Here is a 23,871-nt window from a genome sequence, read left to right as displayed (position 1 = left end):
ACTCTTAGGGCTACAGGGGGTCATCAACCTGAGTGATGACATCCTGGTATTCTCAATAACTCCTGAAGACCACCACAAACATTTGAGGGACACGCTTCAAAGGCTCACATACAATGGACTAAACCTTCATCAATCCAAGTGCTCCTTCTATCAGGAGTCCGTGGAATTCTTCGGCTACATCTTCTCACGAAACGGCCTTCAAGCTGACCCAAAAAAGGATACAGCCATACGCTCTGCTCCGAGGCCAACATCCCCCACCGAGGTCCGCAGTTTCCTGGGAATGGCCATGTACTGTGGATGTTTCATCCCCAACTTGGCGTCCCTCTCTGAACCCCTCAAAAGACTGACGAAGACCGGAACACCGTGGAAGTGGACTGGGAAAGAAGACGCAGCGTTCCATGTTGTTAAAGAAGCCCTCATGAACAAGACGGTCATGGCCGACTTTCAGCCCAACAGACGTACTGAAGTGGTAGTGGACGCCAGTCCAGTGGGACTAGGTGCCGTTCTCCTTCAAGAAACATCTGCCAAGGAATGGATCCCAGTAGCTTATGCTAGCAGAGCCCTGACCGACACAGAGATGCGGTACGCCCAAATTGAAAGGGAGGCTCAAGCGTATAAGTAGGCATGCCACCATTGTCATCTGTACCTCTTTAGGCAGGAGTTTCATGTGGTGACGGATCACAAGCCGTTGATTCCCCTCTTTGCGGCTTTGCGGGCACCGCCAGGCTGGCGCCTCCCCGAATCGAGAGATGGGCAGCCCAGTTGCAGGCCTATCAGTTTGAAGTGGTGTTCCGCCCTGGCGTCAACAACCCCGCTGACTTCCTGTTACGACATCCAGACAGGGCTGTGCCGGCTGGACAGTCCACTGATGAGGAACACACCGAGGAGTTTGTCCGGATGGTGTCTCAAGCGGCGTGCCCGATAGCACTCACGCTAGAGGAGGTAGGGAATGCCACCTCGGCCGATGAAGACCTGGTCAAGGTGAATAAGACACTGCTCGACCGCAGCTGGCAGCTCTTCCTGGGTGGAGCCAGGGGTTTGAGGAAAGATGAAAGAATGTTGCACCCACACTTATGGTAGGGTTCGGAATGAGCTGAGCGAAGGATCGCATGGAGTAATTCTGCGAGGTTCAACGATAGTGATTTGGTGGGGCCTGCAGAAAAGACTAGTCGACCTTGCACATGCAGGACACCAGGGGATTGCCAAAACGAAAGCTCGCCACCGAAACAAGGTGTGGTTCCCTGGCATGGACACCATCCGCGCCTGCCATTCATGCAACATCACCAGCAGTGACCCGATCTGTCACCCCGTCATCACAGAAGAGCTGTGCCACGACCCGTGGACTCAAGTTAGAATTGATTTTGGATCATTCTCGGATGGGTGGAGCACACTCGTCCTCCAACTCAAAGTTCCCAGTCGTGAAAGTAGTGGTGTCCACTGCTTTTCCCCATGTCAAGACCACCCTGGACAGAATCTTCGCGATGATGGGGCTTCTGACGGAATTTTGATCAGATAACGGGCCCCCCTTCCAGGGCCGGGACTTTCAAGAGTATCTGGCATCCCACGGCATCAAGCACCGCAAGATAACTCTGCAGTGGCCACAAGCCAACGGAGGGGTAGAATGTTTCATATGGACCCTGAACCCGGCCCTGCGAATCGGAGTGGAGAGAGGTGAAGATGCAAAACAGTGCCTGCAACAGTTCCTGAGTGCATATCGTCAAACACACCACTGCACAACACGTTGTGCGCCATCGCACCTGCTATCCTGGAGGGCTCCCCGGGATACCATTCCCGCAGACCCATCGTGGTGTCTAAAAGACCTAGATCAAACGGCTGCGCAGGCCCGGAGAGCAATCTCCAGCGAGAAGGTGAGCCAGGCACGGAGGGCACAGGTGATGGACATTCGAGTGGGAGACTGTGTCATAATGAAGCATCGGCATCCCAGGTGAAAATATTGCACTTCGTATGAGTCAGAGGTGTGGGAAGACACAGAGGTGCGGGGAACCATTGTTTCTGCCCAATGTGGGCATCGCATCATTGCAAGAAATGTTTCCTGGGTTAAGAAAGTGAGTGTTGATCCAGGGGAAGAGAACAGAAGTGACGATGGAGGCACGGTGGAAACAGGAGAAGAAATGTCGTCACCCAACACCTCAGGGAGGATTGTCGACTGTTCGCAAAGAGGTCCAGAGGAGAGCATACCCGCAGCTGGGGAACAGCCAATGATCATCACGAGCCCCTCGTCGAGTGCCGAAGATGTGGCTAGGACAGCGATTGCCAACAACTCCCGGAGCCAGATGTATGGTCTCCGGCCGAACCCTGCCCCCAGCAAGAGACCCCAAGACTTTGTATGTTGTCTGCCCCAAGAAGACTTTGCGGACATTCGGCAGCATTGCATCTAAAGGAAAGGAGAGATGTAGTGATGGAGCCACCCGGCCCACACTATACTTTGTTGCAGTTCACATGCACCCGGAGAGCGGGCGTGCCCGAAGGTATAAATAAAAGGGCGCATGACCGCTTGGGGCTTGGCCCACACTATACCAATGTATGGGTGTTGTTCTTAGTGTGTCCAGTCCCCAAGACCTACCTTATTTCATGTGCAGCGGCCCAGCGATACCCAGATCAACACAATACAGTTTATTCCAAAATGTTGGGTATTTGGTGCAATCATTTCCCTGTTTGCTTGGCTTGTGGAGTGGGTGCTCTGGAACAGGCACCTATCTTTCCTTCGTCTTCTTTATGCCTTCTTTGAACACGTGTGAATATGTTCATTGAATAATATCCTTGTTTAGTATGCCATTTCAAAAGAGCTCTGCTGTGGGTTCTGGAGGTGTTTCGGGATATGTCGGGGCACTAATGTTATTTCTGTTTTTACTGCATTGTTTTAAGCTTTATGCATTTGTACTGTTGTGTTTGAGTCCTTGTGCATAGATCACAGATATGATTCCTAATTTAAAAAAAATAAAATAATTTGCATTCTTCATGCTGCTGCCATGGAGGCCCTAGGGGCTCGAGTATGGCCCTAGAATTTATTCCAAATGTAGTATTTTATACAATTCTTGCCCTGCATGTGCTATCAGTTTAGCAGCCATCTTGCCTGTATCTTATTCTTTTCTTAATTCCCTGGCTAGATCACTGTTTTGTTAAGCTTGTTTGTGTATGTGTGTGGATACAGAGCTACCTTTTGGGAGGTGCGATCAGCACTGGGCGTTGGAGGTGCTGTATTAGTAATAACTTAAGATTTAAAAGCACCTGCTGCAGAGTTTCTTGTGTGTCCAGCTTTCAGGCAGCAATAAAAATGTCAAGATAACTCTTGAGATTAATATTCCTGCTAGAGAGCTAGATCGTTGTTTTGTCTAGTTGCAGTTTTGACTAGCCATAAAGTAGTGCAGAGGGGTGAAATGCCTGCTGCAAAGAACAGACCTGTATTTCATGTTGATAGCTGAGTGGATTAGTACAGCAAGCCTTTATTAGCGCTTTATAACAAATTAAATGTATGTGAGAGAAGGGCTATGGAGAGATGAGGGTCACTTTTGCCGGGTGGTATTGAGGGAATCCGAGGAGGAGGTCATGGAGGAGGCAAAACAGATTGTGACACCCGGCGCCACCGCTAAAGCCGGCCCTGACTATGTGTGTGCCTCCGATCTTTCATTAATTTCCATGACTGTTCCACCATTTTCATTATTTTTTTGTGATGAATTTACTTGCTCCCTGCTACCACAATGGGCTGTTTGGGGCCTTTTTGGCCCAAAAATATTATTGTCTGTTTTTAGAGGGTTTTTTTAGTCTTCATTACAGCTCTCCTAGGGTGTGTAGGGACTTCATAAGACCACAGAATATATTCTTGATATTTTCCCCCCAAAGTTCTTGACTATTGCTGGGATACTGTACAATCCACAGATATATTTCTGATTTTCATCAATTTTTCACAATCTCCCTGCTGCTGTCTTGTCAATATTGGAATCTGGTGAGCAGAGGTGTAACGCAGGCCCCTGCAGCCCCCGCGGTGAAAGGGGGGCATCAACCCTTCAGTGGACCCTTTGTCCTACAGTTGGCCCCCTATCAGCCCAAAGCCAATTAATATTTGGGAGATATAAAGGGCCCCTCATCACTTTCTGCAGGGCGGCGCTATAACTTTTTATTTTTCCACAACATGATTTTATTGTTGACAACCAATACAGTACACGGGCCTTGCAGGGCACCTAGAGTATACGGTCAGGATGACATAGACGAGAGTCAACATTTTCAACAACATTAGAGGATTGATTGCAGGTAAAATATATTCTGAAGGAAGGTAAGAACAAAAAAAAGAGACGAAACAAACAACTGTGCCACATTGCCTCCGTTCAACAAATAAAGCAGTCTTGAATATAGGGAAAGTTTTTGCCAGCCACAGTCCCAACGAATAAAAGCACTAAGGGAATGCCAGTATAATAGTGTCATAGCAACAGGTCTTCAGCATCAGATGGGGGAGGAGACTCTAGATATAGTCCCCTGTAATCTTGCCCATTGTTTCCAAATTTTGTAGTGTTTACGAGGGTACCCCCTCGCTTCAAAGACCCGGAGTTCCAGGCCCATACAACAGTCTAGACCCCTTTTGCATACCCCAAGCGATGGTGGAGATTCATGTTTCCAGGCCTGGGCGATATCTCTCTTTGCCAGCGTGAGACCCAGAAATAGGAGATGGCCCTTATATCTATTGCCTCCTGTAGCATGCAGCATGGACAGCCTCAGTGAGGATGCAATGACCCACCCCAGAACCTCGGACAGGCTTGTGAACATTCCTTTCCAGAACCTTGACAGTGTCGGACAGGACCACACAGTATGCAGGAAAGTACCCTCCAGAGATCCACAGTGTTAGCAATGTGGGGATGCAATGAGCCCAACACGCCATAGTCTGTGCCTGGTATAGTAGGCTCTGTGCAGGTATTTAAACTGGATAAGGCGCAAACGGGCCATGATTGCTGCACTGCACGGGGATTCCAGAGCCTCAACCAGTCATCCTCCTCTAAGGGGCCTAAGTTCTGCTGCCAAGACTCCCTAGTTTTATGTAGTGTGTTAGGGGTATTGTTAATAAGTGTACAATATATTTTAGTTATCTTGGGGTCCCCCAAGCCACCCATAAAAACGTTGGCCTCGATGGGGTTAAATTCAGGGATCTCTGTTAGGTGGGATATGTATGGGGTAAAGGCATGTTCGAACTGGAGATAGCGGTAGAACTGCGTGCGGGGGATATCATATTCCACTTGTATATCCAGAAAGGACTTGAGCGTGCATCCGCATACAACTTCCCCCACTGTGTAAATCCCAATAGCCTCCCAGCCCCAAAAGCTGGACAGCTGCGCCAGCTGTGGTGAATGTCAGTTGTTCCACAATGGAATTTCCCTAGTGAGTCTCCCCCACCAACCCATCAAGCGGACCGCCGACTTCCAAATCTTGAAGATTGTGGCTGTAGCAGGTGGCAACTCACGAAGCACTGCCACCGAATAGAGAGCCATGTGGAGGGTGGTATCTCCTAGCAGCCAGTGTTCCACAGCATATGCCTGGTCCCCACGATCACCATACCACCAGTCGTTGAGGACGAGCAGGTGGGAGGCCATGTAATACTCCTGGACGTCTGGGGAAGCCACCCTACCGGAGTAAGTGGACTGGAAACAGGTCCTCAGGGATACTTGTGACGCACCCCCCCCCCCCCAGAGAAAGTGGTCTTGAATATTATTCAGTTGGCAAAACCATGTTGGTTTTATCGGATAGGGATGGTTCTGTAATTGATAAAGGAGTCGAGGTAGAGAAATCATTTTAAAAATAGCGGACCTACTAAAGAGAGATAGGGGCAGGTGGGACCATACTCGCGTCTGGTCACTCACCTCTGTTCATAACGGGGCGAAGTTCTTGGTCCTGAGACATTGCAAGATATACTCCCAAATATTTGAAGCTGTCCGGGACCACCACCACCTCACGCGACCAGTCGCCCAGCCGATCTCCTCCCCGCAGCAGCCACAAAAATGATTTGCCCTGATTCATATAAAGGCCGGCGGTTTCGCCAAATATCTGCATGATGCAAAGAAGGAACGGCCCGGTCCGGTCAAGGTCTGTGAAGAAGAATAGAACATCATCCGCATAGAGCGCTATGCGGTTGGAGATGTTCGGTGTCCACGTGAACCCACACATCTGCGCATCTATGCAAACCCAAGAAGCTAGCGGCTCCATAGCAAGGGCGAAAAGATAAGGGGAGAACGGGCAGCCCTGGCGCGTGCCTCGGCTGATAGGGAAGCTTCTGGAGACTGAGTCGGCCATTCAGACCGAGGTGGTTATGTTCGTGTATAGCAGGCGAATAAGGCTCAGTAACCAGGGCCAATATTTAGGTGATCAAGCAAGGCAAAGAGACACGACCACCTGAGGGAATCAAAAGCCTTGTTCATGTCCGCTTAGAGAAGCACTACAGAGGTGCCAAGCTTGTCAACTGCAGCAATAGCATTATGAGCACGTCTGATATTGTGCTGCGTAGCCCGGTTCGGCATAAAACCGGCCTGATCCAGGTGGAGTAGCTCTGTAATATACGGGACTAAACGATTTGCAATCACCTTAGCTAGAAGCTTAGCTTCTTCATCGAGTAATGAAATCGGGTGATATGACTAGTATTGTTCTGGCGGACGACAAGGCTTCAAAAATAAAACAATCCCTGCATACCACCAATCCCGCGGGAGAGTACCACTCTTCAATGACGCCTCCAGCGCCGCAAGGTAGGGTTTTAGTAGTTGCGTTTGATATTTTTGGAAAAACTCACAGGGGTAGCCATTCGGACCCGGTTCCTTTCCCGCCCACGTCAAGCAGCATGGTCAACAGTTTGTCCGCCAACTGGGGAGCATCCAGTGTATCTCATGTTGTATCCGACAGTGCCCGAGGAGGAGTCAGTGATAAATTTTTGTACAAGGGTAGCGGGTATTACTTCGTGGGGGGCATATAGATCCGCAAAGTACGAGGCAAAGGAGTCAGCAATGGCAGACAGGTCTGTAGGAGTAGTCCCATCAGGGCCTTGTATACTCGGGAGCGTCTGGGGACACAGTGTCTGCTGACATAGGCGATGCAGCAGGGCACTAGACTTGCTTACCCATTAGCATATATTACTACGGGTGGCGAGCCAATAAAGCTGGGTTTCATTTAAGGGTTCTCTGGCATATGTCTACTGGACGTTTAGTAGCCGTCTATGCGCAACCTGTCCCTCTGTCTTTCTACTCGTGTGCTCCAGATCAAGTGGCTGGGCTTCAGTTTGTAATAACTTATCACATGGCAGTTGGCGTTGCACGGTACAGAAGGCTATATCTGCTCCCCTGAGAGTGGGCTTCATTTCTTCCCACAGGATGGCTGGAGATTCTACCGTGCCTGCATTGAGTAGGAAATAATCCGCTAGAGATTTATGAATATGTGTCTCATAATTATCGTCCTGCAGCAGCCATGGTGACAAATGCCATCGAAATGGGTAGCGCCTGGGATCAAGAGACAGGAGAATAGACACTGGTGAATGCCTGCGTTGAGTAGAAAATATTCCGCTAGATATTTATGAATATGTGTCTCATAATTATCGTCCTGCAGCAGCCATGGCGACAAACGCCATCAAAATGGGTAGCGCCTGGGATCAAGAGACAGGAGAATAGACACTGGTGAATGGTCGGACAGACCCCGGGCAAGAATTTCAGCCGCGGTCAACCTATGAGTGTGTGCCCCAGATAGGAATACATAATTGAGACGAGAGAAGGATTTGTGTGCTCCAGAGAAATTGGTGTATGCACGCGTATTGGGATGTGTGGTCCTCCACGAGTCATCCCACCCCAGGACCCTAACCAGGGGCGATAATTTAGAGTAAGTGGTCTCTGCAGCTCGGGGCATAGCGCGCCACCTATCCTGTGATGGGGACATAACATTGTTCCAATCTCCCCCAACTAAAGTCAATCCCGATGGGAGGTTAGTCCAAAGCATCGTCAGTTTCTCAACTAGGGACCATGAGAGAGGGGGGGCGTAGACACTGCCCAGAACAATGGGTGCCCCATACAGTGTCACATAAAGCACAATATATCTACCCTGTGGGTCTGAGCATTTTCAGCTATGAACAAAGGGGACGCTGCAGTGTATGAGGATTTCAACCCGACGGAAACCTCTAGTAAAACCAGCATGGTAAGTGTGAGCAAAACCATACCTTCCCAAACAAGGTGTCTTGGTGCCCGCCAAATGAGTCTCTTGCAGGAAGAGGACACCCGCCCTGTGGCGCTTCACCTGGCCCAGTACTCTTATCGAGTAAGCTGTTTACATTCCAACTGAGTCCTCGGAGCACTCTACTCTCAATCCCCACTAAATCTTGTGGCATGTATGTAGGAAAGCAGTGACGTGAGTGACAATGGCAATCCCAGGAGCACATGTGATGGGTGAGCTAGTGGCAGTAAAACATAACATCAAACAATTCAAGAAACTCAACCCCTCCCCCACCCACCCCACCCAATACCTCCAAACAGAGAGGCATCTGTCAAAGTGGGTGCCTTACCAAGGCACAGCCCCACACCAAAGATTCCCCATAGAGCAGGCCCCAAAGAAGAACTATGTTCTCAAAGACTGAGAATAGAGTGATGGGGGAAGGCCTCATATAGGCCCATGCGTTGGGACATCTGAGGAAGTACATAATATAAGGGCAGCGAGCTGGGGTTTACCAGCCAGTCAGGTCTGCACAAATACATCACCTGTGACCCTCAGTCTCCACAACGCGACTGCGGCGAGTCTCGTGGACCTCAATCCACTCAGGAGCTGGAAGGGCCCTGAGAACTGGAGCGGCGTCTCGAGCGTTATCTACGATTTAGTTTCCCAATGGGTTTGGGAAGCTACCGCTTGGCCTCTCCAGAGGACGACTTCGAGTCAAAGCACGGCAGGGTATGCGGCTTGAGTCTCCATCTTTCGTCTGTCCAGGCGCACACCTCCTCGGGGGTATCAAAGAAGAGCGTACGTGATTCAAAGATGACTCTCAGCTGGGCCGGGAAGAGTACTGCATACTGGAGTTTGAGGTTTTGCAGTCGGGCCTTAACAGACATGAACGATTGCCGATGTTGCTGCACCAGCCTTGTATAGTCTGGGAAGATTAGAATATGGTGGGAGTCATATTAAAGCTGGCCCGCCAATCTGACCCAGGTGAGGATCAAGTCGCGGTCATGAAAATTTAAGAGTCTGGCTATGATGGGCTAAGGCCTGGCCCCTGGTGGAGGATTTTGTATCAAAACGCGGTGTGTGCGTTCAATGATGAAACACTTAGACAGAGAAGACTGAGGGATCCAACCTACTATCCACTCAGTGAGGAATCGTTCCACATTGTTATCTTCGCAGCCCTCCGGAAAGCCCACAAAGCGAACATTGTTCCTCCGGGCCCTGCCTTCGGCGTCCTCAGCCCTGATCACGGCACCTTTGGTAATGGATTCCAGAGAGGATACCTTCTTGTGGATGTATGCAACTGTGTCTTCTGTGGTAGCTATCCAGGTTTCGGCTTCAGTTATCCTGTCGACCACCTTGCAGAGATCCTGGTGGATCAACATCACATCTGACCCGACCGCCCCGATCTTGGCCTCCAGAGCGTCTTGCGATTGCGTTATTGCCTCCATTAATGCAGCGTTGTCTGGATCAGTAGAACTCTGACTTGCCAAAACTGCTGTTTGCGCCCCTGAGGCTGTGTAGCGATCTAGTGTGCTTTGTTTGGTATTCTGCATCTTGTTGCGAGTTATAGTGAATGACAGCAGATAGGCCCTCACAGCGCCAGCAGAGTTCTATAAAAGCCAATAGGCAGTGCGGACACACCCAGGAGACAGTTGTTGCGGCAGCAGTAACTGAAGGGGGAAGAGGAAGGGAGGACGTCTCGTAGCGAGTAGTCAATCCGGATAGCATCCACCTACAGGGCAGGCAGGAAGGCCGGGGTGGAAACCACCCACACACAAACCGCACCCGGACCTAGGACCTCGGACCTTCGCTTCCATGCGAAGGCGCTTCCTCACCCCCCTGATGAGCGCCTCTGCCTAGTTGTGCCACTGCCTCGCTGCGTCCTCCATATGTGGATGTGTTTCACCTGGATTGTGACGAAGAGGTAGTGATCTCCGGAAACATGGCACCTGCTCCCTTCCAAGCCCGTTCAATGCATGGGGGGGTGGCTCCCTCACAGGATTGTTGCTGGAAGGTGACCAGGCGTGTGATGAGCGCAACATGTGCCAGTTATGCCTGCCCCATTACTTTCTCGGCTCCACAGGGTAAGGGGGGGCTAGGCCCTATATAGCCCTCACGGCCTCAGTTTGTTGTGGATACGGAGGAGCCCCATGCATGAATCGGGCTGCGTGAGCAGCGGCGCGCCAACCCAGTGTACTCACTGCTGCATCACACCACTGCTCCGCCAGCAGCAAGGGGCGCAGAGGTAGGCTCATTAAGGACCCATGGAGGACCCGCAGTAGGTGTAGTAAGAAAATCCAGGCAGGGGTAAGGCACACAGGAATGTATCCGGGGAATCTCGGGCGTAGCAACATCAGGGGGGTCACACACTGACCTCAACAGGGATCCTCAGCAGCTATGAGCAGCCACATGAGACGGAGAAGGCCCTTCACAGCCCTGCAGCCATGTCTAACTCCAGCGGTCTCCAACCTCACCGGCTGCAACGTCTTCCAGCAAAGGCTTGGCTCTGCCTCGCGGTCACAGTCCAGCACGGTATCTTTGGCTCCGCCTCAGGGGCCACCAACGGGCCAGAGAAGAGATAAATAGTGGACTCCACCGTCACCGGAGTCACCAAACAGGCAGTTGACGTGTAGAGCCGGCGGCGGAATTACCGAGCATGGGCCTCCAGAAGCGATCTTCTCGCCGTCCGGGGCCCGGGGCCCGTAACTCAGTGCTGCAGCTCTGGCGTAGTCACCTCACAGTCCCCAGGGCGGGCGCAGGACAGCCTCCGCTCCGGTCATAGTGACCACACCGTCATCCGCTCCACTCAACACGTATGCACAGACATCACCCAATGCTTACACTGACACATTAGGTATGGGTGAAGAACTGCTGCAGGTTTATTTCATACAACATAAGTATGACGATAGAGTGGGTTATCTTACGGGCGATCCAGGGCAAGCAGCCCCTCGCTGCTCCGCCCGCCTTGCGAGCCAGCACGCACGGTGGGTCGATGCCCGGCAGTGCGGCACATTTTTCAGATCCTCCTTTGGATCACGTGATCTGTGTAATACTCCCGCCGCTTTTAATGGGGGCGGAGCGTGTTATGGCACACCCCCGGTTGGTCAGGCCCCCCAACCGCCCGAAGGACTAACGGGGCGCTGTCGCGGTCTTCCCAGAACCTCCTTCGGCTCCCGGACCTTGGCTCGGGCACCCTTACTGTGCCGGACAGGGGTACCCTTACTGTACCGACTGTCGCAGAGGTACCCTTACAGTACCCTTCTGCCTCCAGATCGCCCTGTAACTCCGCCTGCAACACAAGAAAAACATTATAACATTCCAGTTACGCGCTGCCTACGCCGCGCAGGGTAAGCGGAAAGGGTGGGATCTCGCGTGGTCAGGAGCGTACCAGGAAGCAGAGGGCGATCTCCGGGGGCGGGAGGCATAAATAGGGCCTGGCCCCGCCCAGCCCAGTAGCCCGCCTCCCCCAGCAATGCCCATTGGGGCCTCCCCTCCCCAAGGCGCAGCCTCTCTCTCTCGAGAGAGAGATGGAACGGGGGGGGGGAGGCTCCGACGGGTGGCCACTAGAGAGCTGCCCTGCTGATGTCCCCCTGCGTGGGACGCGGGCAGCGGCATAGTGACCACACCGTCATCCGCTCCACTCAACACGTATGCACAGACATCACCCAATGATTACACTGACACATTAGTTATGGGTGAAGAACTGCTGCAGGTTTATTTCATACAACATAAGTATGACGATAGAATGGGTTATCTTACGGGCGATCCAGGGCAAGCAGCCCCTCGCTGCTCCGCCCGCCTTGCGAGCCAGCACGCACGGTGGGTCGATGCCCGGCAGTGCGGCACATTTTCAGATCCTCCTTTGGATCACGTGATCTGTGTAATACTCCCACCCCTTTTAACGGGGGCGGAGCGTGTTATGGCACACCCCCGGTTGGTCAGGCCCCCCAACCGCCCGAAGGACTAACGGGGCGCCGTCGCGGTCTTCCCAGAACCTCATTCGGCTCCCGGACCTTGGCTCGGGCACCCTTACTGTGCCGGACAGGGGTACCCTTACTGTACCGACTGTCGCAGAGGTACCCTTACTGTACCCTTCTGCCTCCAGATCGCCCTGTAACTCCACCACAGCTCTGGGGAGGCTCCCGTCGCTGCCAGAGCCCCCCCTTCCTCCCTTCGCTGTTATAGGTGCCCTGCCCCTGCGAGCTAGCTTTAGTGGGCTAAATTATGGATCCTGTTCTGTAACCCGTAAATAACGGCAATAATTTTCAACTGATAACCGGGCTTCCCCAGGTCCAGCCAAACCAGTCTTAGCCCATGCAGGCCCGGAGCCGGCATGCCCCCTCAGGCAGGTGCCCCCATTCTATCAAAACTCCCCGTGGATTTTGACTGAGTGACCCGAAACCTAAAAATAGGCATTGGTCCAATGTTACCTTTGCATGGCTGAAGAACAATACCTATGACAAGCCACTCCTGCCAGGAAGTGCCCGCGGGTGGAGGTAAGAGTTGACAAACCCGCTCTACTTCCTCTTACCTCAGTTGTCTGAGTCTAGCCCTAGTCGGAGTATGACCATCACCTTCCGACAGTCAGCACCCTATGTGAAGCCTAGCCCTCCCAAAGTTCTGCCCGCATACCAGCGAGCAGACAGGACAGCGTGACCCAGGGGGGAACCAAAGCATAAATGCCTCACTATGTTAATACTGGGAATGCCAGTGATACTCCTGCTACTTTGCAGCCCAAATATGCCTCCTAGGAGTTTGCCCCAAACATATGGACCCAATCGCCCCCGTGGGAAGGCCACTTCCACAGCCTGCATAGTTGCCAGGCAGTGCTAGAGGGCGGGAGAAATCACCCCTTACCGTTACTCACTATAGATGTACCTGTATTGTCGAACTAAAGGACAGGCTACTAAGTGAGCTGACCAGGCTCTGCCCTTGAAACCAGGGGTCCGACCCAAGCCCATCTAAGTTCTGCTGCTTCACCTGCCTGTTAACACGAATCCCCAGGGCAGACCCCGACCTCTGACCCATGCTTGGCCATGCCTGAGCTTAAGACACCTCTGCAAAGCAGGACAACAGGCTGACCACCAGCATTGCTTTCTCGATGTTCCTGACACTACCATGGAACACGCGCATAACTGAAGCAACTGGCACCCTGCCATAAAAGAATCAATTTAGCCTTCTCTGCCTGCAAACGCGCTCTTGCGGCTATCCGTATTAGTGCTCCCTCCCAACAGGCAGCCCTAACCAGGCAACCCGCACCCTCCGGGCACTGGCACACTCCCGCCCCAGCTGCCCTAGAGTGCCTGTTCGAGTGTAGACACAACCTTGCGTTTTATCACAGACAGATACCAGGGTGTGATGATACTCCGCTGACTACTGCTGAGTGCCCGTAGCACCAATGCAAGTCTGTCTTTGCCTATTCAGTGTCTGGCCGCAAAGTTAGCGGACATTGCCAGCCCCAGGTGAAAATAGCAGCTATAAAGTTTCTGGTGCTATAGACGGTACCCGTAGCCTGATGGAACAGAAAGCAATTCCCTTTCTCCTGTTGAGCACGAACCCACAACCAATTGCTCACCATGGTTCAATACCTTCCTGCTGCTAATCATTTCCTAGCAGAATGATGACAAATCTATGTTCAACAATGGCACTACTTCGCAGCCTGCACCATTCAGTCAGTCCTGAAAAGACCTTTGTCATGCTGCCTGGCCTAATCAATCATTCCCTGTTCTAGTAGTGCCCGCTTCAGCCCTAGAGCAAACAATTCGCCAGTAATCCCAAACTGGCCCAAATGCGAGACAAACCATGCCGAGGCACGCAGGTGAATGTAATAACTAATAGCAGGTCTAACAGCGTCAACAGGCATCCTCAGCTTACAATAGGAGTGATGGAGTAAGGGTATCCAGTGAGAATAAAGATGACCGCTTCCATCTGACCAACCGTGGTGGGAACCACTCCTGTATATTCTAGTACTTATGGTCCCAGTTCACCTGTCACTGCCTGATGTACGTGACCTAGGTACATGGTCCCCTTGCATGGCGGCATGCCATTGAGACCAACCTCCAGTCCCCGATAAGTACCACTATCTACCTACGCTACAATCTTGTCTGGCGTTCCTTCATGCCCAGATATACCATGCGATGATTGCTCTCTTCCGTCACTTGACCCGACCACACCTAAAAGAACAAACACAGCGAGAGGAAGCGACCGGTGACCTGCCCCAAGACTCTACGAAATCCTCCTACCGAATGATGTGGGAGCTCGCCACCAACCTCTGTCCAAGCCTGCCAACCCCACAAGTATTTGGACCCCTATTGCTCCAAGAATTGGAGGGGAGGAGGAGGGGCAGTCCTGTCTGGAGATGTGTGTAATGGGGGACATGCGTCCTAGAGTACTTATTGTGTGGGTGCACATAGCAGTACCATGAGTACTAGTTGTGTTTAATAATAATGACAGTAGTAGCAGTAATGAGCTCCAGTTACGTACCATACTAAGCACTTCATCGCATCCCTATATTTACTACACACTGGGCACAACATGAAACAAGCCCCTCTATTGGTTAATCAGTGCTGCTAATTGCATATAGTGAAATAAATCCCCCATTATAGCTCAGTTGCATGGCCCCGAGAGCTATTCTACCTCAGATTAAACTGCCTGCAAATACGAAAGCTAGGCTGGCCTTCCCACACCTGCAAACAGGCAATTCTGCACAACACTCGGGGGGGGCCCTAATAAAAGGCGTGGATGGAGGAATTGCACAAGATACACAGCAGCCTCCTCGGAAGAAAGGCCCCCCCCCCAGCTCTTCCCTTTCCGTTATGGCGAACTACCAGCACCGCCGAATCCTCACTCTCAACAGCAATAACGATGTGATTCCAAATCATCGTAACCTGTTGCGCTTTACCTTATCATCCTACTCTTAACAACAAAACGCGTCTGTGTGGCCTCTGTCCCTGCCTCAAGCTACATACTATAAAAAGGACACTATACCTACAAGCCAAACTTGTCGGGAGGTAGTTGCCTCGTTGCCTAGGCAACCTGTAGCTCCGTTGTACATGTAATGGTTCTGGAAAGAAGAGGCTGAGTAACTCCTAATCAGTCACTTTTAAGTTACATCCCCCTTACAACTGTCTTCCCAACTACACTTTATCACCGCATTGTTTCAATGCGCACCCAAACGCGAGCCACCGTCGACACACCTAGCTGACAGCCAGAATGTGGCAAAGCACACAAGTATAAAGGCATCACAGCACACCTTAAAACATTCCAATGCAACCCTATCTTACAAAGGGGGAGAGGGGGCCCCAACCTGAAGGAAGGGTACCGCTCATCTGGTGGTGCGGCACCTGGGGGAGGTAATGAAAGCATGAGAAATGAGTGGCTGGGTGAGGTAAGGAGCGCGTGAGAAATGGGCAGCAGATCTACTGAAGGTAACTGGAGGATGTACGAATATTGTATGTCTCCCACTACGTCGTGCCTTCCCAACTGGCAATAAGTTCAAGATCAGCATCAACCAGGAGCTCTGCCCATGTGACTGCGCCCATACTTCGAAACCCGTGCAAGAAGGACTGTGACCGCCCCAATCCCCTTGCCCAAACACCGGCCCAGCTGTGTCCAAAGACCTCACAATTCAGCACATAAGTGCTTAACTCGTATAACTCTGTCAGGACTGACACTAGGCGGCCCCTTATAATGCGCCATACATACTCCTGCCGTGCTGCCAAACCTGCACACCCTAACTACTGACCCTTACACTTGCGCAACTAAGTGCCCGGACTGGCGACAGGCGGCCACTTCAGTTAGCCCCACACATGGCTCCCGCTGCACTGCCACTCCCAGAACATCACAGCTCCTAACCCTGACACCATCCAAGTGTGACAGTAAAGACTATTCCACACTCACACCGCTAATAGAACGGCCTGGGCAGCAGGCAATAGCAATCTAATGAGGTTGAATTACTCAATGCATGCTGTAGTGGTACTCTCTAAAATTAGACCGACAGTGCTACCTGGTAGCCTGTCACAAGCGCCGGAGCTGAACAATAAGAGGCGGTGCCACGCACCAAGAACCACCCGCTCACGCTTAGCTTAGTGTGTCAAGGCCCTCCCTGACACACCCGTCTCCAACTTTGATCTAGTAAGAACCAAGCTCGCTAGCCCCTCACATTTCTGCCAGCACAGAAAGTCACCGAAAATACAGTACTGCCGCCAAACACCTATGATGTAAAACATAACTTTTTTTTTTTTTTTACGATATTTTGGAGACACAGGCGGCTGCTGTAGGGATCTAGCTGTGGCAGTCCAGGCTAGGGCTATCAACTAACCGGCTGGCACAGGGGGATGCTCATACTGGAAATATGTGTGAGTAATTTCTTGTTACGGACCCCAAATATCCGAAAATAGGTAAAGCGCATGTTGCAGATTTCGAATGACAAAGCCCGATCACTGACGCCCACACTATGTAAAACATCTTATCTTGTTAAACAAAGTAACTAGTGAGCTGGCGATTACCCAATATGTCTGCAACACCCTCATGCTAGACTATTTGGTACCATTTATATTTTTCAGTTTATGGTAGTGCTGCACGACCAGGAAGGTATCGAGTGTTTGCGCGCTATACCTGCGCACCAAATAACGCTACACCAAGGACACACTCATTTCTTATTAGGCATGGGGAGATTAAGTGATTTTCCCAAAATTACTGCATATTGATAAGGCGCTGAGACTTCAGGCCTGGTTCTCTCCAGCATATCGTAATGGGCCATGCACTAGCTAGTTGTGCATGGAAAGCATAAGTTTAAGTAGGTAAAGTTTGAACTCTGTTATTTTCCGGCCGACAAACAAGTTTCATTGGGTATCCCTAGAAAATTATTATTAGTTGCCGGAAATGATTTGGTTTGTATCCTGCGCTATGCTGGTTATGCTTAATGTAATTCAGCACGCCCCTAAAATTCCATTAAAACCCACAATCAATTTCCATATCTGTCATATTTTTATTTACTTAACAAATGCGCTAGACTCTCAGAATTCCCAATTTATTTTTAGGGGGGAACCCCAAGATCCAGCGTTGTCTGCTATAAGACCTTAATTTGCCCGCATAAGAGGGGCCTAAACTCATAGCAAAGGCACCAGCATCCTGTAGATCACATTCTGGCCTCCCATCCAAGTGCTAACCAGTCCCGACCCTGCTTAGCTTCCAAACGGCCCATGAACGTCTGATTCACAGAGGACACGGTAGCGTGTGCGAGGCTGCACAACTGCATATAAACACAAAACACCGCAAATGCCGAGGGCCTGAAGTGCAACAGAGGAGGTTGCTTCCCCATCGCTGCGAAACACGCTCCGATGCGCGTCGAGCCTGCTGTGCTCATGATGAAAGAAACGGAGAAGACGGGGATCTAACCTGAGGCTTCATGCGCTGAGCAATGCTCTAAAAACAAAAAGTATACTTTGCATGTGTAAGCAGGTCCAAATATGCCACCTCCCATCCCTTGGAGATAGGCCCCTATCGCGCCCTTACTTCGCACAAGGAGGGGATGGGGGTGCCGGGGAGGCATGCCCCGAAATAAGTTGGTGCGGAGGCCGCCCCCTCGTCCCGCCCGCGTAAGGTATTAAATGGGGGGGGGGGAGAATACGCACGCACCTTAGCCACCAGTCATCTAGGCACGGTGCGGTAATTGATATGCGGCACGTACGTGCTCTCGGATCGCTGTAAGCACTCACTACCATCTATGTCCCAAACCCAGGCACGGGAAGGCCCACGGTGCATCATGTCACCACAGCGCCTCTATGCCCACCGCTGCACTCCAAAAGCTCGACGAGCGGTAGCAAAACCGGGGGCACCGGAGCACCGTAAAACAACCAGCGCACCCCACACCCCCTTATGCCCAACCTCCCCACAGCCACCCATCGACTGCGTCGGTATCGTCACTGCAATCGGAGGCGCGAGCCCCGGACTCTCCAGAACAGAATTGGCAGTACACAGCTACGTGTTTGAACCCAAAATCTTTGGCATTTACAGGGATCGAACCAGAGACATTGGCTTGAATAGCGCGACTCGACTCGAAGGTGTTGGAGCGCCATACATAGCATCGCATTTACAGTGGCTACGGCATTGGCCTAATACATTAACGTGCTCGGCATAATTGGTTCATAAAGAGATCTACCGGGGACAATCAACGGGAATTGAAACGTGTGACCTTGAGAGTAAGGGTCACAGACCTTGACCATTAGCCCACAGTGACTCCGATCTTAGAGCGTCCCTAAAAATTAGCCAAGATCACACACCGAGCAGCCACTCCTAGCGACTATGATCGAACCAGGCTCCCCTGCCACCCGGTCCGCCTTCTTCACCCTCCGCCAGGTCCAGCCCGTGAAAACGGCCCTCGCCGCTGCCCACACTACTGACCGCCTCAATAAACTAATGCTGCCCAACGGTCGCCGCTGCCCACACTACTGACCGCCTTAATAAACTAATGCTGCCCAACGGAACTACAGCGCGGCCTCAGGGCCTTAAACCAATTAAAACTCACATCCACCTGGCCGAGCTGCATGTCCCGCGGGGTGCCATACCAGCAGCGTCACCCCCCAACCTCTCCATACAGGTCTCTGCCCCAAGCGGTGGCCAGGTGGTAGTCACACTCGCAGCAAAACGGAGGGGGGGCGGGTGAGATGAGGGCTCACCGCGCATTAATCCCCCCAAACACTCCAAACGCGAGCGGGAGTTATGCTCCAAACCTGTAACCTCCGGGGCAGCCTCCTAATTAAATTACAAAGTGAACCTCGAGGGGATAAACACAGGGGCAGTAGCAAATTCTTACTACTCTTACTTCGCAACCCGCGACACGCCAGATTCAGACCCTCAACCTCGACATCCGGCGCGCCCGACCAAGGCGAGCCGTTGGGGGGGTAAGGTCGGACGGGCGCCTAATTAAGACTGCTAGCCGCGTGCGCGGGCCGCAAACTTTACATGAGATAGCCCCATTTCATAGTATTTCTCAAGGCAAACATCCGACAATAAAGCGGGTCCATAACCCAAAAACCAAGATAAGCATGGCAAAAGTCTGGAGATGCCGAGAACAGAACCCGGAGCCACATACATGCACAGCATATGCTCTTCCTGAGCTCAGTCCCCAACCGACTCTCACTCTCGTCCCTACCAAACACTCATCGGGTACCGGGATCATGAAAAAACCCGACGCAAGACCAGGAGGAGCGAACGGCATCAAGGCGAACGAGAGGTCGTGCGGCCAGGAGCGTACCAGGAAGCAGAGGGCGATCTACGGGGGCGGGAGGCATAAATAGGGCCTGGCCCCGCCCAGCCCAGTAGCCCGCCTCCCCCAGCAATGCCCATTGGGGCCTCCCCTCCCCAAGGCGCGGCCTCTCGAGAGAGATGGAACGGGGGGGAGGCTCCGACGGGTGGCCACTAGAGAGCTGCCCTGCTGATGTCCCCCTACGCGGGCAGCGGCACTCCCAAGGCCATGTGCGCCCATCGGCGGGTCACAGGGCCAGTTCGGCCGCGGCGCGTCGGAGGTGCTGGGATGTGACGCAGTCAGGGCCCGAACCCTAAGCCTCAGGCCGATCCGCGGCATCACCAGACTGTTGCTCCAGCTGCGAGCCCGCCGTTAAGCACCTCCACCTGGCGGCGGGAGTACAGAGGCACTGGCCTGGGGGAAGAGAGGGTCTGATGGCACAGGATAAGAGAAGGATTTGAGAACGGGCCGCCGGAGCTCTTCTAAAGCGCGTCCACCATGTTGGACAGCTTGGCCACACCACGCAGCGCTATAATTTTGCGTTACACCACTGCTACTGGGGACATAGAATTGTTCCAGGCTGTATTGTCTTTTGCCCAAATATCTTGCATTACTCCTGGTGTGTTTCAGGCTTTATCCAGATTTTTATAGATTTGTAACAACCTTCGTAGTATTGTCCTGAGTTGCTTGGGTCAAGAAAATTAATTATTTCATAAGGGATGCATCACACGTCGCCCCTCTTTTGGGCTATTGTGCTACAGGGTTGAACTTCATTGTGATAGTGCCTGAAGATTTGTATTGAGCATTTAATTAATAATTTCCAATATATCACTAAACTAATTTACACTTTGTCATAAAACTCTCAATGAGTGTGATGGGAACATACTCATTGGACGCACTGCACAGGCAGGTTTTGCTTTTGAGGAACGATTTTTTAAATCGTGTCAATAACATTTCATCATGGGTTCATAGCTATGTTATAATTTGGTTGTTATGTAAGTGTGCCATTTAATTTCTTCTCCTTACATGCACATGAGATAGAGTTTTGGTCTTTCACAACATCGTCATTGTTAATTTCCTAACTTCAAACTTTAGAAATAAGAAGAGGACATTGAAGCCATAAAACATACACCTGCAAGAAAGTGGCCAGTGGCCAGTGAACATTCTAATACCTCCAAAAATACCACCATCTCTGCACAGTGTGAAATCAAAGACTCTGGTGCCGATTACGATCCTGGAAAAAAATTCCCTGTACGACTCGTATCCGGTCTTTTTACCGTACGAATCGTACAAGTGCCGTACAAACTGCCAACTACGATTCGCATGGGAAAAAGTCCATACGAATCGCATTGGGAATTGTTCCCCACACGTCCTCGGGTCGGAAAATGTGTCCGACACGTCCTCGGACGATTTACCGTACAAATGTGAAAAGTGAAGTCCGACCGCGGAAGTACGATCCATCCCCTGCGTCCGATGTTACAACCATATGGAAAAAACACCGTCCGCACCGAACTCCCATAGCAACCATGGAGACATGTGCCCGCATACGCGCCCAACACTCCCCCCAGCCCTCCTATGTACGAGTCGAATCCCCACCCGTGTATGTACACCCGTGTATGTACGAGACGTACCCCACCCGTGAATGTATGGAGCGTACCCCCACCCCAACCGTGTATGTACGACCCGTACCCTCACCCGCATACGTATGGAGCGTACCCCCACCCCAACAGTGTATGTACGACCCGTACCCTCACCCGCGTATGCATGGAGCGTACCCCCACCCCAACCGTGTATGTACGACTCGTTCCCTCACCCGCGTACATATGGAGCGTACCCCCACCCCAACAGTGTATGTACGACCCGTACCCTCACCCGCGTATGCATGGAGCGTACCCCCACCCCAACCGTGTATGTACGGACCGTACCCCCACCCCAACCGTGTATGTACGGACCGTACCCCCACCCCAACAGTGTATGTACGACCCGTACCCTCACCGGCATATGCATGGAGCGTACCCCCACCCCAACCGTGTAAGTACGACCCGTACCCTCACCCACGTACGTATGGAGCGTACCCCCACCCCAACAGTGTATGTACGACCCGTACCCTCACCCGCGTATGCATGGAGTGTACCCCCCCAACTGTGTATGTACGACCCGTACCCTCACCCGCGTACGTATGGAGCGTATCCCCACCCCAACAGTGTATGTACGACCCGTACCCTCACCCGCATATGCATGGAGCGTACACCCACCCCAACCGTGTATGTACGTACCGTACCCCCACCCCAACCGTGTATGTACGGACCGTACCCCCACCCCAACAGTGTATGTACGACCCGTACCCTCACCCGCGTATGCATGGAGCGTACCCCCACCCCAACCGTGTATCTACGACCCGTACCCTCACCCGCGTACGTATGGAGCATACCCCCACCCCAACAGTGTATGTACGACCCGTACCCTCACCCGCGTACGTATGGAGCGTACCCCCACCCCAACCGTGTATGTACGGACCGTACCCCCACCCCAACCGTGTATGTACGACCCGTACCCTCACCCACGTACGAATGGAGCGTACCTCCACCCCAACCGTGTATGTACAGACCGTAACCCCACCCCAACAGTGTATGTACGGACCGTACCCCCACCCCAACCGTGTATGTACGACACGTACCCTCACCCGCGTACGTATGGAGTGTACCCCCACCCCAACATTCTAAGTACGGAGCACACCCCAGGCCCCAACACCAGCACCTTCACACAACATCGCGCATGTACGAGTCGTACCAAGCCAGACACAAGGACAGCACTGTACAACAAAATTCCCGAAGTACACACCGTACACACGCTAAAAACGCACGTACACAACCAGGACAAAGCAAAACAACACAAGAATACACCATTCGAATGGCACAAAGCCACAAAACATGTCCAACAAGCACAAAAACAACACATTGACTGACCTGCAACTGCCAAAATCCCAAACAGAGGCCCAAAACACAACCACTCCTTATAACACACCCACCCAAACTTCAAACACAGCCACACCCACCAATGGACCAATAAAAAGGGCCCACACACACAAACCATGAGCCTTTGCAACAGACTCACTGCTGCCAGACCCCACAGACAACCCACAGCACCATACTCGAACCTTTACTACACCTTACACTTGCACACCTTCACACACACACCTTCACAAACACCCCCTCATCACATTCACACACACACCTGCACAACCACACCCACACACCCACAACCATCCACACCCCCCCAACCATCCACACCCACACCCCTCACCATGCCCACTAACAAGAATCCAAAGTTCACTAGCCGAGAGTTGGAGGTCCTTGTCGACGAAATCCTCAGAGTCGAGCCACACCTCTTTGGAACATTGGTCAGACATACCTGCATGTCCGAAAAAACAGCCATGTGGCAGAGGATTGTCGATGCTGTGAATGCTGTTGCGGCCACCAGAAGGACCAGGCATGAATGCCAAGCCAGGTGGTACGATCTGCGGAGGAGAGTCCGAGCCAAAATGACCGACGACCACAACGAGGCCAACGTCACTGGAGGAGGGCCGCCCCGCCGACCCGTACACTACCATCCCTGGGAGGAGAGGGTGATGGCCATACTGCCGGTGGTGTCAGTGGACGGATTAGAAGGACTCCGAGACCCGGGTGAGTACACAAACAACTCCCCTCACATGGGGGGAACGTCATCCACAACCAAACTCACAAACAGGCACGCAACCACCCCAAGCCATCGCATGACTCAACCACACTCCATGAACATGCACATGCCACTGGTGCCACCATGCCCCATGCACCCAGCTGGACAATGCAAAGTCACAGGCCACAGAAAACACCAACACAAGACACGGTAAGCCGGATAGCGGGAGTGTGGGCCCCAAAAATCACATAGTGCAACTCAGAAGCAGCAGACAACAATGCCCCCTGCCCATATGGCCCAGGTCACAGCCAGACAAAAAGTGTGTCCCCACACAGGAAATACTTGCCAGCAAAAGGCGGACGCCTTGCATTAACACATGGGGGTGACGGCACGTTTTTGTACATGACAGCAGCTAATGAACAGCCAACACTGTGAAAGAATGGCAGCACACACCACCACAGCAGCAGCGCAGACACAGACACTACACTCAATGGGTGCCTGGAGATCACAAACAAACTCACATCAACAAGCCAAGGGCCATTCAAAGATCTGCAAAAAGTGTGTGCCTAGGAAGCTGGGCTGAGGTGACAGAGGGTGACACACAGAGGGAGGGAGAGGGGGAGAGAGAGGGAGGGAGACACAGGGAGACGGACAGAGGGAGGAGGCTGACACACAGAGGGAGGAGAGGGGGACAGAGAGGGAGTGAGAAACGGACACACAGGGAGCCCAATTCAGCCTTGGGGGATGTGGGAATGTCTGCTCAT

This window comes from Triturus cristatus, chromosome 5_1 (assembly GCF_964204655.1).
Source record: "Triturus cristatus chromosome 5_1, aTriCri1.1, whole genome shotgun sequence".
Classification (NCBI taxonomy): domain Eukaryota; kingdom Metazoa; phylum Chordata; class Amphibia; order Caudata; family Salamandridae; genus Triturus; species Triturus cristatus.
The sequence above is the reverse complement of the archived record's forward strand: the minus strand, read 5'-3'. Positions refer to the sequence as shown.